Here is a 19,857-nt window from a genome sequence, read left to right as displayed (position 1 = left end):
TAGCCCAAATCTGTTCAAAAGCTTGTCTCTCTGTGAGATAGAGCTGCTTCATTCAATATTCAGTGCAAATCTTGCCAAACTGAAAGATGCTTATGTCTTATGAAATAAAATGATTTCTGCAATGCAGTGAGACAGTTTTTAATGTGTTAGAAGTTATATGCACAAAAACTTATGTTAGGACTTCAATGCTCAAGATTCTCAGTTTACAGGTTTCTGAGACCAGTAATGTTGAAATAGTACTTCTGTTCAAATGAAGTGAAATCTAGCCCAAATCTGCTCAAAAGCTTGTCTCTCTGTGAGAGAAAGCTGCTTTATTCAATATTCAGTGCAAATCTTGCCAAACTGAAAGATGCTTATGTCTTATGACATAAAATGATTTCTGCAATGCAGTGAGACAGTTTTTAATGTGTTAGAAGTTATATGCACAAAAACTTATGTTAGGACTTCAGTGCTCAAGATTGTCAGTTTACAGGTTTCTGAGACCAGTAATGTTAAAATAGGTGCTTCTGATCAAATGAAGTGAAATCTAGCCCAAATCTGCTCAAAAGCTTGTCTCTCTATGAGAGAAAGCTGTTTATTCAATATTCAGTGCAAATCTTGCCAAACTGAAAGATGCTTATGTCTTATGAAATAAAATGATTTCTGCAATGCAGTGAGACAGTTTTTAATGTGTTAGAAGTTATATGCACAAAAACTTATGTTAGGACTTCAATGCTCAAGATTGTCAGTTTACAGGTTTCTGAGACCAGTAATGTTGAAGTAGTGCTTCTGTTCAAATGAAGTGAAATCTAGCCCAAATCTGCTCAAAAGCTTGTCTCTCTGTGAGATAGAGCTGTTTCATTCAATATTCAGTGCAAATCTTGCCAAACTAAAAGATGCTTATGTCTTATGAAATACAATGTTTTTGCAATGATGTAAGACAGTTTTTAATGTGTTAGAAGTTAAATGCACAAAAACATATGTTAGGACTTCAATGCTCAAGATTCTCAGTTTACAGGTTTCTGAGACCAGTAATGTTTAAATAGTGCTTCTGTTCAAATGAAGTGAAATCTAGCCCAAATCTGCTCAAAAGCTTGTCTCTCTGTGAGATAGAGCTGCTTCATTCAATATTCAGTGCAAATCTTGCCATACTGAAAGATGATTATGTCTTATGAAATAAAATGATTTCTGCAATGCAGTGAGACAGTTTTTAATGTGTTAGAAGTTATATGCACAAAAACATATGTTAGGACTTCAATGCTCAAGATTGTCAGTTTACAGGTTTCTGAGACCAGTAATGTTGAAATAGTGCTTCTGTTCAAATGAAGTGAAATCTAGCCCAAATCTGCTCAAAAGCTTGTCTCTCTATGATAGAAAGCTGCTTCATTCAATATTCAGTGCAAATCTTGCAAAACTGAAAGATGCTTATGTCTTATGAAATAAAATGATTTCTGCAATGCAGTGAGACAGCTTTTAATGTGTTAGAAGTTATATGCACAAAAACATTTGTTAGGACTTCAATGCTCAAGATTGTCAGTTTACAGGTTTCTGAGACCAGTAATGTTGAAATAGTGCTTCTGTTCAAATGAAGTGAAATCTAGCCCAAATCTGCTCAAAAGCTTGTCTCTCTGTGAGATAGAGCTGCTTCATTCAATATTCAGTGCAAATCTTGCCAAACTGAAAGATGCTTATGTCTTATGAAATAAAATGATTTCTGCAATGCAGTGAGACAGTTTTTAATGTGTTAGAAGTTATATGCACAAAAACCTATGTTAGGACTTCAATGCTCAAGATTCTCAGTTTACAGGTTTCTGAGACCAGTAATGTTGAAATAGTGCTTCTGTTCAAATGAAGTGAAATCTAGCCCAAATCTGTTCAAAAGCTTGTCTCTCTGTGAGATAGAGCTGCTTCATTCAATATTCAGTGCAAATCTTGCCAAAATGAAAGATGCTTATGCCTTATAAAATACAATGTTTTTGCAATGCTGTAAGACAGTTTTTAATGTGTTAGAAGTTATATGCACAAAAACATTTGTTAGGACTTCAATGCTCAAGATTGTCAGTTTACAGGTTTCTGAGACCAGTAATGTTGAAGTAATGCTTCTGTTCAAATGAAGTGAAATCTAGAACAAATCTGTTCAAAAGCTTGTCTCTCTGTGAGATAGAGCTGCTTCATTCAATGTTCAGTGCAAATCTTGCCAAACTGAAAGATGCTTATGTCTTATGAAATAAAATGATTTCTGCAATGCAGTGAGACAGCTTTTAATGTGTTAGAAGTTATATGCACAAAAACATTTGTTAGGACTTCAATGCTCAAGATTGTCAGTTTACAGGTTTCTGAGACCAGTAATGTTGAAATAGTGCTTCTGTTCAAATGAAGTGAAATCTAGCCCAAATCTGCTCAAAAGCTTGTCTCTCTGTGAGATAGAGCTGCTTCATTCAATATTCAGTGCAAATCTTGCCAAACTGAAAGATGCTTATGTCTTATGAAATAAAATGATTTCTGCAATGCAGTGAGACAGTTTTTAATGTGTTAGAAGTTATATGCACAAAAACCTATGTTAGGACTTCAATGCTCAAGATTCTCAGTTTACAGGTTTCTGAGACCAGTAATGTTGAAATAGTGCTTCTGTTCAAATGAAGTGAAATCTAGCCCAAATCTGTTCAAAAGCTTGTCTCTCTGTGAGATAGAGCTGCTTCATTCAATATTCAGTGCAAATCTTGCCAAAATGAAAGATGCTTATGCCTTATAAAATACAATGTTTTTGCAATGCTGTAAGACAGTTTTTAATGTGTTAGAAGTTATATGCACAAAAACATTTGTTAGGACTTCAATGCTCAAGATTGTCAGTTTACAGGTTTCTGAGACCAGTAATGTTGAAGTAATGCTTCTGTTCAAATGAAGTGAAATCTAGCCCAAATCTGTTCAAAAGCTTGTCTCTCTGTGAGATAGAGCTGCTTCATTCAATGTTCCGTGCAAATCTTGCCAAACTGAAAGATGCTTATGTCTTATGAAATAAAATGATTTCTGCAATGCAGTGAGACAGTTTTTAATGTGTTAGAAGTTATATGCACAAAAACATATGTTAGGACTTCAATGCTCAAGATTGTCAGTTTACAGGTTTCTGAGACCAGTAATGTTGAAATAGTGCTTCTGTTCAAATGAAGTGAAATCTAGCCCAAATCTGCTCAAAAGCTTGTCTCTCTATGATAGAAAGCTGCTTCATTCAATATTCAGTGCAAATCTTGCAAAACTGAAAGATGCTTATGTCTTATGAAATAAAATGATTTCTGCAATGCAGTGAGACAGTTTTTAATGTGTTAGAAGTTATATGCACAAAAACATATGTTAGGACTTCAATGCTCAAGATTGTCAGTTTACAGGTTGCTGAGACCAGTAATGTTGAAATAGTGCTTCTGTTCAAATGAAGTGAAATCTAGCCCAAATCTGCTCAAAAGCTTGTCTCCCTGTGAGATAGAGCTGCTTCATTCAATATTCAGTGCAAATCTTGCCAAACTGAAAGATGCTTATGTCTTATGAAATAAAATGATTTCTGCAATGCAGTGAGACAGTTTTTAATGTGTTAGAAGTTATATGCACAAAAACTTATGTTAGGACTTCAATGCTCAAGATTCTCAGTTTACAGGTTTCTGAGACCAGTAATGTTGAAATAGTGCTTCTGTTCAAATGAAGTGAAATCTAGCCCAAATCTGTTCAAAAGCTTGTCTCTCTGTGAGATAGAGCTGCTTCATTCAATATTCAGTGCAAATCTTGCCAAAATGAAAGATGCTTATGCCTTATAAAATACAATGTTTTTGCAATGCTGTAAGACAGTTTTTAATGTGTTAGAAGTTATATGCACAAAAACATTTGTTAGGACTTCAATGCTCAAGATTGTCAGTTTACAGGTTTCTGAGACCAGTAATGTTGAAGTAATGCTTCTGTTCAAATGAAGTGAAATCTAGCCCAAATCTGTTCAAAAGCTTGTCTCTCTGTGAGATAGAGCTGCTTCATTCAATGTTCCGTGCAAATCTTGCCAAACTGAAAGATGCTTATGTCTTATGAAATAAAATGATTTCTGCAATGCAGTGAGACAGTTTTTAATGTGTTAGAAGTTATATGCACAAAAACATATGTTAGGACTTCAATGCTCAAGATTGTCAGTTTACAGGTTTCTGAGACCAGTAATGTTGAAATAGTGCTTCTGTTCAAATGAAGTGAAATCTAGCCCAAATCTGCTCAAAAGCTTGTCTCTCTATGATAGAAAGCTGCTTCATTCAATATTCAGTGCAAATCTTGCAAAACTGAAAGATGCTTATGTCTTATGAAATAAAATGATTTCTGCAATGCAGTGAGACAGTTTTTAATGTGTTAGAAGTTATATGCACAAAAACATATGTTAGGACTTCAATGCTCAAGATTGTCAGTTTACAGGTTTCTGAGACCAGTAATGTTGAAATAGTGCTTCTGTTCAAATGAAGTGAAATCTAGCCCAAATCTGCTCAAAAGCTTGTCTCCCTGTGAGATAGAGCTGCTTCATTCAATATTCAGTGCAAATCTTGCCAAACTGAAAGATGCTTATGTCTTATGAAATAAAATGATTTCTGCAATGCAGTGAGACAGTTTTTAATGTGTTAGAAGTTATATGCACAAAAACATATGTTAGGACTTCAATGCTCAAGATTGTCAGTTTACAGGTTTCTGAGACCAGTAATGTTGAAATAGTGCTTCTGTTCAAATGAAGTGAAATCTAGCCCAAATCTGTTCAAAAGCTTGTCTCTCTGTGAGATAGAGCTGCTTCATTCAATATTCAGTGCAAATCTTGCCAAAATGAAAGATGCTTATGCCTTATAAAATACAATGTTTTTGCAATGCTGTAAGACAGTTTTTAATGTGTTAGAAGTTATATGCACAAAAACATTTGTTAGGACTTCAATGCTCAAGATTGTCAGTTTACAGGTTTCTGAGACCAGTAATGTTGAAGTAATGCTTCTGTTCAAATGAAGTGAAATCTAGCCCAAATCTGTTCAAAAGCTTGTCTCTCTGTGAGATAGAGCTGCTTCATTCAATGTTCAGTGCAAATCTTGCCAAACTGAAAGATGCTTATGTCTTATGAAATAAAATGATTTCTGCAATGCAGTGAGACAGTTTTTAATGTGTTAGAAGTTATATGCACAAAAACATATGTTAGGACTTCAATGCTCAAGATTGTCAGTTTACAGGTTTCTGAGACCAGTAATGTGGAAATAGGGCTTCTGTTCAAATGAAGTGAAATCTAGCCCAAATCTGCTCAAAAGCTTGTCTCTCTATGATAGAAAGCTGCTTCTTTCAATATTCAGTGCAAATCTTGCAAAACTGAAAGATGCTTATGTCTTATGAAGTAAAATGATTTCTGCAATGCAGTGAGACAGCTTTTAATGTGTTAGAAGTTATATGCACAAAAACATTTGTTAGGACTTCAATGCTCAAGATTGTCAGTTTACAGGTTTCTGAGACCAGTAATGTTGAAATAGTGCTTCTGTTCAAATGAAGTGAAATCTAGCCCAAATCTGCTCAAAAGCTTGTCTCTCTGTGAGATAGAGCTGCTTCATTCAATGTTCAGTGCAAATCTTGCCAAACTGAAAGATGCTTATATCTCATGAAATAAAATGATTTCTGCAATGCAGTGAGACAGTTTTTAATGTGTTAGAAGTTATATGCACAAAAACATATGTTAGGACTTCAATGCTCAAGATTGTCAGTTTACAGGTTTCAGAGACCAGTAATGTTGAAATAGTGCTTCTGTTCAAATGAAGTGAAATCTAGCCCAAATCTGCTCAAAAGCTTGTCTCTCTATGATAGAAAGCTGCTTCTTTCAATATTCAGTGCAAATCTTGCAAAACTGAAAGATGCTTATGTCTTATGAAATAAAATGATTTCTGCAATGCAGTGAGACAGCTTTTAATGTGTTAGAAGTTATATGCACAAAAACATTTGTTAGGACTTCAATGCTCAAGATTGTCAGTTTACAGGTTTCTGAGACCAGTAATGTTGAAATAGTGCTTCTGTTCAAATGAAGTGAAATCTAGCCCAAATCTGCTCAAAAGCTTGTCTCTCTGTGAGATAGAGCTGCTTCATTCAATATTCAGTGCAAATCTTGCCAAACTGAAAGATGCTTATGTCTTATGAAATAAAATGATTTCTGCAATGCAGTGAGACAGTTTTTAATGTGTTAGAAGTTATATGCACAAAAACTTATGTTAGGACTTCAATGCTCAAGATTCTCAGTTTACAGGTTTCTGAGACCAGTAATGTTGAAATAGTGCGTTTGTTCAAATGAAGTGAAATCTAGCCCAAATCTGTTCAAAAGCTTGTCTCTCTGTGAGATAGAGCTGCTTCATTCAATATTCAGTGCAAATCTTGCCAAACTGAAAGATGCTTATGTCTTATGAAATAAAATGATTTCTGCAATGCAGTGAGACAGTTTTTAATGTGTTAGAAGTTATATGCACAAAAACTTATGTTAGGACTTCAATGCTCAAGATTCTCAGTTTACAGGTTTCTGAGACCAGTAATGTTGAAATAGTACTTCTGTTCAAATGAAGTGAAATCTAGCCCAAATCTGTTCAAAAGCTTGTCTCTCTGTGAGATAGAGCTGCTTCATTCAATATTCAGTGCAAATCTTGCCAAACTGAAAGATGGTTATGTCTTATGAAATACAATGTTTTTGCAATGATGTAAGACAGTTTTTAATGTGTTAGAAGTTAAATGCACAAAAACATATGTTAGGACTTCAATGCTCAAGATTGTCAGTTTACAGGTTTCTGAGACCAGCAATGTTGAAATAGTGCTTCTGTTCAAATGAAGTGAAATCTAGCCCAAATCTGCTCAAAAGCTTGTCTCTCTATGAGAGAAAGCTGCTTCATTCAATATTCAGTGCAAATCTTGCCAAAATGAAAGATGCTTATGCATTATAAAATACAATGTTTTTGCAATGCTGTAAGACAGTTTTTAATGTGTTAGAAGTTATATGCACAAAAACATTTGTTAGGACTTCAATGCTCAAGATTGTCAGTTTACAGGTTTCTGAGACCAGTAATGTTGAAGTAATGCTTCTGTTCAAATGAAGTGAAATCTAGCCCAAATCTGTTCAAAAGCTTGTCTCTCTGTGAGATAGAGCTGCTTCATTCAATGTTCAGTGCGAATCTTGGCAAACTGAAAGATGCTTATGTCTTATGAAATAAAATGATTTCTGCAATGCAGTGAGACAGTTTTTAATGTGTTAGAAGTTATATGCACAAAAACATATGTTAGGACTTCAATGCTCAAGATTGTCAGTTTACAGGTTTCTGAGACCAGTAATGTTGAAATAGTGCTTCTGTTCAAATGAAGTGAAATCTAGCCCAAATCTGCTCAAAAGCTTGTCTCTCTATGATAGAAAGCTGCTTCATTCAATATTCAGTGCAAATCTTGCAAAACTGAAAGATGCTTTTGTCTTATGAAATAAAATGATTTCTGCAATGCAGTGAGACAGCTTTTAATGTGTTAGAAGTTATATGCACAAAAACATTTGTTAGGACTTCAATGCTCAAGATTGTCAGTTTACAGGTTTCTGAGACCAGTAATGTTGAAATAGTGCTTCTGTTCAAATGAAGTGAAATCTAGCCCAAATCTGCTCAAAAGCTTGTCTCTCTGTGAGATAGAGCTGCTTCATTCAACATTCAGTGCAAATCTTGCCAAACTGAAAGATGCTTATGTCTTATGAAATAAAATGATTTCTGCAATGCAGTGAGACAGTTTTTAATGTGTTAGAAGTTATATGCACAAAAACTTATGTTAGGACTTCAATGCTCAAGATTCTCAGTTTACAGGTTTCTGAGACCAGTAATGTTGAAATAGTGCTTCTGTTCAAATGAAGTGAAATCTAGCCCAAATCTGTTCAAAAGCTTGTCTCTCTGTGAGATAGAGCTGCTTCATTCAATATTCAGTGCAAATCTTGCCAAACTGAAAGATGCTTATGTCTTATGAAATAAAATGATTTCTGCAATGCAGTGAGACAGCTTTTAATGTGTTAGAAGTTATATGCACAAAAACATTTGTTAGGACTTCAATGCTCAAGATTGTCAGTTTACAGGTTTCTGAGACCAGTAATGTTGAAATAGTGCTTCTGTTCAAATGAAGTGAAATCTAGCCAAAATCTGCTCAAAAGCTTGTCTCTCTGTGAGATAGAGCTGCTTCATTCAATATTCAGTGCAAATCTTGCCAAACTGAAAGATGCTTATGTCTTATGAAATAAAATGATTTCTGCAATGCAGTGAGACAGTTTTTAATGTGTTAGAAGTTATATGCACAAAAACTTATGTTAGGACTTCAATGCTCAAGATTGTCAGTTTACAGGTTTCTGAGACCAGCAATGTTGAAATAGTGCTTCTGTTCAAATGAAGTGAAATCTAGCCCAAATCTGCTCAAAAGCTTGTCTCTCTGTGAGATAGAGCTGCTTCATTCAATGTTCAGTGCAAATCTTGCCAAACTGAAAGATGCTTATGTCTTATGAAATAAAATGATTTCTGCAATGCAGTGAGACATTTTTAATGTGTTAGAAGTTATATGCACAAAAACTTATGTTAGGACTTCAATGCTCAAGATTGTCAGTTTACAGGTTTCTGAGACCAGTTATGTTGAAATAGTGCTTCTGTTCAAATGAAGTGAAATCTAGCCCAAATCTGCTCAAAAGCTTGTCTCTCTATGAGAGAAAGCTGCTTCATTCAATATTCAGTGCAAATCTTGCCAAACTGAAAGATGCTTATGCCTTATGAAATACAATGTTTTTGCAATGCTGTAAGACTGTTTTTAAAGTGTTAGAAGTTATATGCACAAAAACTTATGTTAGGACTTCAATGCTCAAGATTGTCAGTTTACAAGTTTCTGAGACCAGCAATGTTTAAATAGTGCTTCTGTTCAAATGAAGTGAAATCTAGCCCAAATCTGCTCAAAAGCTTGTCTCTCTATGAGAGAAAGCTGCTTCATTCAATATTCAGTGCAAATCTTGCCAAAATGAAAGATGCTTATGCCTTATGAAATACAATGTTTTTGCAATGCTGTAAGACAGTTTTTAATGTGTACGAAATTTTATGCACAAAAACTTATGTTAGGGACTTCAATGCTCAAGATTGTCAGTTTACAGGTTTCTGAGACCAGTAATGTTGAAATAGTGCTTCTGTTCAAATGAAGTGAAATCTAGCCCAAATCTGCTCAAAAGCTTGTCTCTCTGTGAGATAGAGCTGCTTCATTCAATGTTCACTGCAAATCTTGCCAAACTGAAAGATGCTTATGTCTTATGAAATAAAATGATTTCTGCAATGCAGTGAGACATTTTTAATGTGTTAGAAGTTATATGCACAAAAACTTATGTTAGGACTTCAATGCTCAAGATTGTCAGTTTACAGGTTTCTGAGACCAGTTATGTTGAAATAGTGCTTCTGTTCAAATGAAGTGAAATCTAGCCCAAATCTGCTCAAAAGCTTGTCTCTCTATGAGAGAAAGCTGCTTCATTTAATATTCAGTGCAAATCCTGCCAAACTGAAAGATGCTTATGCCTTATGAAATACAATGTTTTTGCAATGCTGTAAGACAGTTTTTAATGTGTTAGAAGTTATATGCACAAAAACTTATGTTAGGACTTCAATGCTCAAGATTGTCAGTTTACAAATTTCTGAGATCAGTAATGTTGAAATAGTGCTTCTGTTCAAATGAAGTGAAATCTAGCCCAAATCTACTCGAAAGCTTGTCTCTCTATGAGAGAAAGCTGCTTTATTCAATATTCAGTGTAAATCTTGCCAAACTGAAAGATGCTTATGCCTTATGAAATACAATGTTTTTGCAATGCTGTAAGACAGTTTTTAATGTGTTAGAAGTTATATGCACAAAAACTTATGTTAGGACTTCAATGCTCAAGACTGTCAGTTTACAGGTTTCTGAGACCAGTAATGTTGAAATAGTGCTTCTGTTCAAATGAAGTGAAATCTAGCCCAAATCTGTTCAAAAGCTTGTCTCTCTGTGAGATAGAGCTGCTTTATTCAATATTCAGTGCAAATCTTGCCAAACTGAAAGATGCTTATGCCTTATGAAATACAATGTTTTTGCAATGCTGTAAGACAGTTTTTAAAGTGTAAGAAGTTATATGCACAAAAACATATGTTAGGACTTCAATGCTCAAGATTGTCAGTTTACAGGTTTCTGAGACCAGCAATGTTGAAATAGTGCTTCTGTTCAAATGAAGTGAAATCTAGCCCAAATCTGCTCAAAAGCTTGTCTCTCTATGAGAGAAAACTGCTTCATTTAAAATTCAGTGCAAATCTTGCCAAACTGAAAGATGCTTATGCCTTATGAAATACAATGTTTTTGCAATGCTTTAAGACAGTTTTTAATGTGTTAGAAGTTATATGCACAAAAACTTATGTTGGGACTTCAATGCTCAAGATTGTCAGTTTACAGGTTTCTGAGACCAGTAATGTTGAAATAGTGCTTCTGTTCAAATGAAGTGAAATCTAGCCCAAATCTGCTCAAAAGCTTGTCTCTCTGTGAGATAGAGCTGCTTCATTCAATATTCAGTGCAAATCTTGCCAAACTGAAAGATGCTTATGTCTTATGAAATAAAATGATTTCTACAATGCAGTGAGACAGTTTTTAATGTGTTAGAAGTTATATAAACAAAAACTTATGTTAGGACTTCAATGCTCAAGATTGTCAGTTTACAGGTTTCTGAGACCAGTAATGTTGAAATAGTGCTTCTGTTCAAATGAAGTGAAATCTAGCCCAAATCTGCTCAAAAGCTTGTCTCTCTATGAGAGAAAGCTGCTTCATTCAATATTCAGTGCAAATCTTGCAAAACTGAAAGATGCTTATGTCTTATGAAATAAAATGATTTCTGCAATGCAGTGAGACAGCTTTTAATGTGTTTAATGTGTTAGAAGTTATATGCACAAAAACATTTGTTAGGACTTCAATGCTCAAGATTGTCAGTTTACAGGTTTCTGAGACCAGTAATGTTGAAATAGTGCTTCTGTTCAAATGAAGTGAAATCTAGCCCAAATCTGCTCAAAAGCTTGTCTTTCTATGAGAGAAAGCTGCTTTATTCAATATTCAGTGCAAATCCTGCCAAACTGAAAGATGCTTATGTCTTATGACATAAAATGATTTCTGCAATGCAGTGAGACAGTTTTTAATGTGTTAGAAGTTATATGCACAAAAACATATGTTAGGACTTCAATGCTCAAGATTGTCAGTTTACAGGTTTCTGAGACCAGTTATGTTGAAATAGTGCTTCTGTTCAAATGAAGTGAAATCTAGCCCAAATCTGCTCAAAAGCTTGTCTCTCTGTGAGATAGAGCTACTTTATTCAATATTCAGTGCAAATCTTGCAAAACTTAAAGATGCTTATGTCTTATGAAATAAAATGATTTCTGCAATGCAGTGAGACAGCTTTTAATGTGTTAGAAGTTGTATGCACAAAAACATTTGTTAGGACTTCAATGCTCAAGATTGTCAGTTTACAGGTTTCTGAGACCAGTAATGTTGAAATAGTGCTTCTGTTCAAATGAAGTGAAATCTAGCCCAAATCTGCTCAAAAGCTTGTCTTTCTGTGAGATAGAGGTGCTTCATTCAATGTTCAGTGCAAACCTTGCTAAACTGAAAGATGCTTATGTCTTATGAAATAAAATGATTTTTGCAATGCTGTAAGACAGTTTTTAATGTGTTAGAAGTTATATGCACAAAAACATATGTTAGGACTTCAATGCTCAAGATTGTCAGTTTACAGGTTTCTGAGACCAGTAATGTTAAAATAGTGCTTCTGTTCAAATGAAGTGAAATCTAGCCCAAATCTGCTCAAAAGCTTGTCTCTCTATGAGAGAAAGCTGCTTCATTTAATATTCAGTGCAAATCCTGCCAAACTGAAAGATGCTTATGCCTTATGAAATACAATGTTTTTGCAATGCTGTAAGACAGTTTTTAATGTGTTAGAAGTTATATGCACAAAAACTTATGTTAGGACTTCAATGCTCAAGACTGTCAGTTTACAGGTTTCTGAGACCAGTAATGTTGAAATAGTGCTTCTGTTCAAATGAAGTGAAATCTAGCCCAAATCTGTTCAAAAGCTTGTCTCTCTGTGAGATAGAGCTGCTTTATTCAATATTCAGTGCAAATCTTGCCAAACTGAAAGATGCTTAGGTCTTATGAAATACAATGTTTTTGCAATGATGTAAGAAAGTTTTTAATGTGTTAGAAGTTATATGCACAAAACCTTATGTTAGGACTTCAATGCTCAAGATTCTCAGTTTACAGGTTTCTGAGACCAGTAATGTTGAAATAGTGCTTCTGTTCAAATGAAGTGAAATCTAGCCCAAATCTGCTCAAAAGCTTGTCTCTCTGTGAGATAGAGCTGCTTCATTCAATGTTCACTGCAAATCTTGCCAAACTGAAAGATGCTTATGTCTTATGAAATAAAATGATTTCTGCAATGCAGTGAGACATTTTTAATGTGTTAGAAGTTATATGCACAAAAACTTATGTTAGGACTTCAATGCTCAAGATTGTCAGTTTACAGGTTTCTGAGACCAGTTATGTTGAAATAATGCTTCTGTTCAAATGAAGTGAAATCTAGCCCAAATCTGCTCAAAAGCTTGTCTCTCTATGAGAGAAAGCTGCTTCATTTAATATTCAGTGCAAATCCTGCCAAACTGAAAGATGCTTATGCCTTATGAAATACAATGTTTTTGCAATGCTGTAAGACAGTTTTTAATGTGTTAGAAGTTATATGCACAAAAACTTATGTTAGGACTTCAATGCTCAAGATTGTCAGTTTACAAATTTCTGAGATCAGTAATGTTGAAATAGTGCTTCTGTTCAAATGAAGTGAAATCTAGCCCAAATCTACTCGAAAGCTTGTCTCTCTATGAGAGAAAGCTGCTTTATTCAATATTCAGTGTAAATCTTGCCAAACTGAAAGATGCTTATGCCTTATGAAATACAATGTTTTTGCAATGCTGTAAGACAGTTTTTAATGTGTTAGAAGTTATATGCACAAAAACTTATGTTAGGACTTCAATGCTCAAGACTGTCAGTTTACAGGTTTCTGAGACCAGTAATGTTGAAATAGTGCTTCTGTTCAAATGAAGTGAAATCTAGCCCAAATCTGTTCAAAAGCTTGTCTCTCTGTGAGATAGAGCTGCTTTATTCAATATTCAGTGCAAATCTTGCCAAACTGAAAGATGCTTATGCCTTATGAAATACAATGTTTTTGCAATGCTGTAAGACAGTTTTTAAAGTGTAAGAAGTTATATGCACAAAAACATATGTTAGGACTTCAATGCTCAAGATTGTCAGTTTACAGGTTTCTGAGACCAGCAATGTTGAAATAGTGCTTCTGTTCAAATGAAGTGAAATCTAGCCCAAATCTGCTCAAAAGCTTGTCTCTCTATGAGAGAAAACTGCTTCATTTAAAATTCAGTGCAAATCTTGCCAAACTGAAAGATGCTTATGCCTTATGAAATACAATGTTTTTGCAATGCTTTAAGACAGTTTTTAATGTGTTAGAAGTTATATGCACAAAAACTTATGTTGGGACTTCAATGCTCAAGATTGTCAGTTTACAGGTTTCTGAGACCAGTAATGTTGAAATAGTGCTTCTGTTCAAATGAAGTGAAATCTAGCCCAAATCTGCTCAAAAGCTTGTCTCTCTGTGAGATAGAGCTGCTTCATTCAATATTCAGTGCAAATCTTGCCAAACTGAAAGATGCTTATGTCTTATGAAATAAAATGATTTCTACAATGCAGTGAGACAGTTTTTAATGTGTTAGAAGTTATATAAACAAAAACTTATGTTAGGACTTCAATGCTCAAGATTGTCAGTTTACAGGTTTCTGAGACCAGTAATGTTGAAATAGTGCTTCTGTTCAAATGAAGTGAAATCTAGCCCAAATCTGCTCAAAAGCTTGTCTCTCTATGAGAGAAAGCTGCTTCATTCAATATTCAGTGCAAATCTTGCAAAACTGAAAGATGCTTATGTCTTATGAAATAAAATGATTTCTGCAATGCAGTGAGACAGCTTTTAATGTGTTTAATGTGTTAGAAGTTATATGCACAAAAACATTTGTTAGGACTTCAATGCTCAAGATTGTCAGTTTACAGGTTTCTGAGACCAGTAATGTTGAAATAGTGCTTCTGTTCAAATGAAGTGAAATCTAGCCCAAATCTGCTCAAAAGCTTGTCTTTCTATGAGAGAAAGCTGCTTTATTCAATATTCAGTGCAAATCTTGCCAAACTGAAAGATGCTTATGTCTTATGACATAAAATGATTTCTGCAATGCAGTGAGACAGTTTTTAATGTGTTAGAAGTTATATGCACAAAAACATATGTTAGGACTTCAATGCTCAAGATTGTCAGTTTACAGGTTTCTGAGACCAGTTATGTTGAAATAGTGCTTCTGTTCAAATGAAGTGAAATCTAGCCCAAATCTGCTCAAAAGCTTGTCTCTCTGTGAGATAGAGCTACTTTATTCAATATTCAGTGCAAATCTTGCAAAACTTAAAGATGCTTATGTCTTATGAAATAAAATGATTTCTGCAATGCAGTGAGACAGCTTTTAATGTGTTAGAAGTTGTATGCACAAAAACATTTGTTAGGACTTCAATGCTCAAGATTGTCAGTTTACAGGTTTCTGAGACCAGTAATGTTGAAATAGTGCTTCTGTTCAAATGAAGTGAAATCTAGCCCAAATCTGCTCAAAAGCTTGTCTTTCTGTGAGATAGAGGTGCTTCATTCAATGTTCAGTGCAAACCTTGCTAAACTGAAAGATGCTTATGTCTTATGAAATAAAATGATTTTTGCAATGCTGTAAGACAGTTTTTAATGTGTTAGAAGTTATATGCACAAAAACATATGTTAGGACTTCAATGCTCAAGATTGTCAGTTTACAGGTTTCTGAGACCAGTAATGTTAAAATAGTGCTTCTGTTCAAATGAAGTGAAATCTAGCCCAAATCTGCTCAAAAGCTTGTCTCTCTATGAGAGAAAGCTGCTTCATTTAATATTCAGTGCAAATCCTGCCAAACTGAAAGATGCTTATGCCTTATGAAATACAATGTTTTTGCAATGCTGTAAGACAGTTTTTAATGTGTTAGAAGTTATATGCACAAAAACTTATGTTAGGACTTCAATGCTCAAGACTGTCAGTTTACAGGTTTCTGAGACCAGTAATGTTGAAATAGTGCTTCTGTTCAAATGAAGTGAAATCTAGCCCAAATCTGTTCAAAAGCTTGTCTCTCTGTGAGATAGAGCTGCTTTATTCAATATTCAGTGCAAATCTTGCCAAACTGAAAGATGCTTAGGTCTTATGAAATACAATGTTTTTGCAATGATGTAAGAAAGTTTTTAATGTGTTAGAAGTTATATGCACAAAACCTTATGTTAGGACTTCAATGCTCAAGATTCTCAGTTTACAGGTTTCTGAGACCAGTAATGTTGAAATAGTGCTTCTGTTCAAATGAAGTGAAATCTAGCCCAAATCTGCTCAAAAGCTTGTCTCTCTATGAGAGAAAGCTGCTTCATTCAATATTCAGTGCAAATCTTGCCAAACTGAAAGATGCTTATGTCTTATGAAATAAAATGATTTCTACAATGCAGTGAGACAGTTTTTAATGTGTTAGAAGTTATATAAACAAAAACTTATGTTAGGACTTCAAGGCTCAAGATTGTCAGTTTACAGGTTTCTGAGACCAGTTATGTTGAAATAGTGCTTCTGTTCAAATGAAGTGAAATCTAGCTCAAATCTGCTCAAATGCATGTCTCTCTATGAGAGAAAGCTGCTTCATTCAATATTCAGTTCAAATCTTGCCAAACTGAAAGATGCTTATGCCTTATGAAATACAATGTTTTTGCAATGCTGTAAGACAGTTTTTAATGTGTTAGAAGTTATATGCACAAAAACTTATGTTAGGACTTCAATGCTCAAGATTGTCAGTTTACAAATTTCTGAGACCAGTAATGTTGAAATAGTGCTTTTGTTCAAATGAAGTGAAATCTAGCCCAAATCTACTCAAAAGCTTGTCTCTCTATGAGAGAAAGCTGCTTTATTCAATATTCAGTGCAAATCTTGCAAAACTGAAAGATGCTTATGCCTTATGAAATACAATGTTTTTGCAATGCTGTAAGACAGTTTTTAATGTGTTAGAGGTTATATGCACAAAAACTTATGTTAGGACTTCAATGCTCAAGATTGTCAGTTTACAGGTTTCTGAGACCAGTAATGTTGAAATAGTGCTTCTGTTCAAATGAAGTGAAATCTAGCCCAAATCTGCTCAAAAGATTGTCTCTCTATGAGAGAAAGCTGCTTTATTCAACGTTCAGTGCAAATCTTGCCAAACTGAAAGATGTTTATGTCTTATGAAATACAATGTTTTTGCAATGCTGTAAGACAGTTTTTAATGTGTTAGAAGTTATATGCACAAAAACTTATGTTAGGACTTCAATGCTCAAGATTGTCAGTTTACAGGTTTCTGAGACCAGTAATGTTGAAATAGTGCTTCTGTTCAAATGAAGTGAAATCTAGCCCAAATCTGCTCAAAAGCTTGTCTCTCTATGAGAGAAAGCTGCTCCATTCAATATTCAGTGCAAATCTTGCCAAACTGAAAGATGCTTATGCCTTATGAAATACAATGTTTTTGCAATGCTGTAAGACAGTTTTTAATGTGTTAGAAGTTATATGCACAAAAACTTATGTTAGGACTTCAATGCTCAAGATTGTCAGTTTACAGGTTTCTGAGACCAGTAATTTTGAAATAGTGCTTCTGTTCAAATGAAGTGAAATCTAGCCCAAATCTGCTCAAAAGCTTGTATGAGAGAAAGCTGCTTCATTCAACGTTCAGTGCAAATCTTGCCAAACTGAAAAATGCTTATTTCTTATGAAATAAAATGATTTCTGCAATGCGTTGAGACAGTTTTTAATGTGTTAGAAGTTATATGCACAAACACTTATATTAGGACTTCAATACTCAAGATTGTCAATTTACAAGTTTCTGAGACCAGTTATGTTGAAATAGTGCTTATGTTCAAATGAAGTGAAATCTAGCCCAAATCTGCTCAAAAGCTTGTCTCTCTATGAGAGAAAGCTGCTTCATTCAATATTCAGTGCAAATCTTGCCAAACTGAAAGATGCTTATGTCTTATGAAATACAATAGTTTTGCAATGCTGTAAGACAGCTTTTAATGTGTTAGAAGTTATATGCACAAAAACATATGTTAGGACTTCAATGCTCAAGATTGTCAGTTTACAGGTTTCTGAGACCAGTAATGTTGAAATAGTGCTTCTGTTCAAATGAAGTGAAATCTAGCCCAAATCTGCCCAAAGGCTTGTCTCTCTGTGAGATAGAGCTGCTTCATTCAATATTCAGTGCAAATCTTGCCAAACTGAAAGATGCTTATGTCTTATGAAATAAAATGATTTCTGCAATGCAGTGAGACAGTTTTTAATGTGTTAGAAGTTATATGCACAAAAACTTATGTTAGGACTTCAATGCTCAAGATTGTCAGTTTACAGGTTTCTGAGACCAGTTATGTTGAAATAGTGCTTCTGTTCAAATGAAGTGAAATCAAGCCCAAATCTGTTCAAAAGCTTGTCTCTCTATGAGAGAAAGCTGCTTCATTCAATATTCAGTGCAAATCTTGCCAAACTGAAAGATGCTTATGTCTTATGAAATAAAATGATTTCTGCAATGCAGTGAGACAGTTTTTAATGTGTCAGAAGTTGTATGCACAAAAACATATGTTAGGACTTCAATGCTCAAGATTGTCAGTTTACAGGTTTCTGAAACCACTAATGTTCAAATAGTGCTTCTGTTCAAATTAACTGCAAACTAGCCCAAATCTGCTTAAAACATTCTCTTTCAATGAGAGAAAGCTGCTACATTCAATGTTTAGTGCAAAACTTGCCAAACTGAAACATGCTTATGTCTTATCAAATACAATGTTTTTTTTACAATGCAGTAAAACAGTTTTTAATGTGTTAGAAGTTATATGCACAAAATCTAATGATAGAGCTTCAATGCTCAAGATTGTCAGTTTACAGGTTTCTGAGACCACTAATGTTCAAATAGTGCTTTTGTTCAAATGAACTGCAAACTAGCCCAAATCTGCTTAAAACATTCTCTCTCAATGAGAGAAAGCTGCTTCATTCAATGTTTAGTGCAAATTCTTGCCAAACTGAAAGATGCTTGTCTAATGAAATAAAATGTTTTTTGCAATGCAGTGAGACAGTTTTAATTTGTGTTAGAAGTTATATGCACAAAAACTTATGTTAGAGCTTAAATGCTCAAGATTTTCAGTTTACAGGTTTCTGAGACCACTAATGTTCAAATAGTGCTTCTGATCAAATGAACTGCAAACTAGCCCAAATCTGCTTAAAACCTTCTCTCTCAATGAGAGAAAGCTGCTTCATTCAATGTTTAGTGCAAAACTTGCCAAACTGAAAGATGCTTATGTCTTATCAAATAAAATTTTTTTTGCAATGCGGTGAGACAGTTTTTAATGTGTTAGAAGTTAAATGCACAAAAACTTATGTTAGAACTTCAATGCTCAAGATTGTCAGTTTACAGGTTTCTGAGACCACTAATGTTCAAATAGTGCTTCTGTTCAAATGAACTGCAAACTAGCCCAAATCTGCTTAAAACCTTCTCTCTCAATGAGAGAAAGCTGCTTCATTCAATGTTTAGTGCAAAACTTGCCAAACTGAAAGATGCTTATGTCTAATGAAATAAAATGTTTTTTGCAATAGTGAGACAGTCTTTAATGTGTTAGAAGTTATATGCACAAAAACTTATGTTAGAGCTTCAATGCTCAAGATTGTCAGTTTACAGGTTTCTGAGACCACTAATGTTCAAATAGTGCTTCTGTTCAAATGAACTGCAAACTAGCCCAAATCTGCTTAAAACCTTCTCTCTCAATGAGAGAAAGCTGCTACATTCAATGTTTAGTGCAAAACTTGCCAAACTGAAAGATGCTTATGTCTTATCAAATATAATGTTTTTTACAATGCAGTAAAACAGTTTTTATTGTGTTAGATGTTATATGCACAAAATCATATGTTAGAGCTTCAGTGCTCAAGATTGTCAGTTTACAGGTTTCTGAGACCACTAATGTTCAAATAGTGCTTCTGTTCAAATGAACTGCAAACTAGCCCAAATCTGCTTAAAACATTCTCTCTCAATGAGAGAAAGCTGCTTTATTCAATGTTTAGTGCAAAACTTGCCAAACTGAAAGATGCTTGTCTAATGAAATAAAATGTTTTTTTGCAATGCAGTGAGACAGTTTTTAATGTGTTAGAAGTTATATGCACAAAAACTTATGTTAGAGCTTCAATGCTCAAGATTGTCAGTTTACAGGTTTCTGAGAATACTAATGTTCAAATAGTGCTTCTGTTCAAATGAACTGTAAACTAGCCCAAATCTTCTTAAAACCTTCTCTCTCAATGAGAGAAAGCTGCTACATTCAATGTTTAGTGCAAAACTTGCCAAACTGAAAGATGCTTATGTCTTATCAAATATAATGTTTTTACAATGCAGTAAAAAACAGTTTTTAGTGTGTTAGAAGTTATATGCACAAAACCTTATGTTAGGACTTCAATGCTCAAGATTGTCAGTTTACAGGTTTCTGAGACCAGTTATGTTGAAATAGTGCTTCTGTTCAAATGAAATGAAATCTTGCTCAAATCTGCTCAAAAGCATGTCTTTCTATGAGAGAAAGCTGCTTAATTCAATATTCAGTGCAAATCTTGCCAAACTGAAAGATGCTTATGTCTTATGAAATAAAATGATTTCTACAATGCAGTGAGACAGTTTTTAATGTTAT

This window comes from Carassius carassius, chromosome 45 (genome assembly GCF_963082965.1).
Source record: "Carassius carassius chromosome 45, fCarCar2.1, whole genome shotgun sequence".
In the NCBI taxonomy this organism is placed as follows: Eukaryota; Metazoa; Chordata; class Actinopteri; order Cypriniformes; family Cyprinidae; genus Carassius; species Carassius carassius.
The sequence above is the reverse complement of the archived record's forward strand: the minus strand, read 5'-3'. Positions refer to the sequence as shown.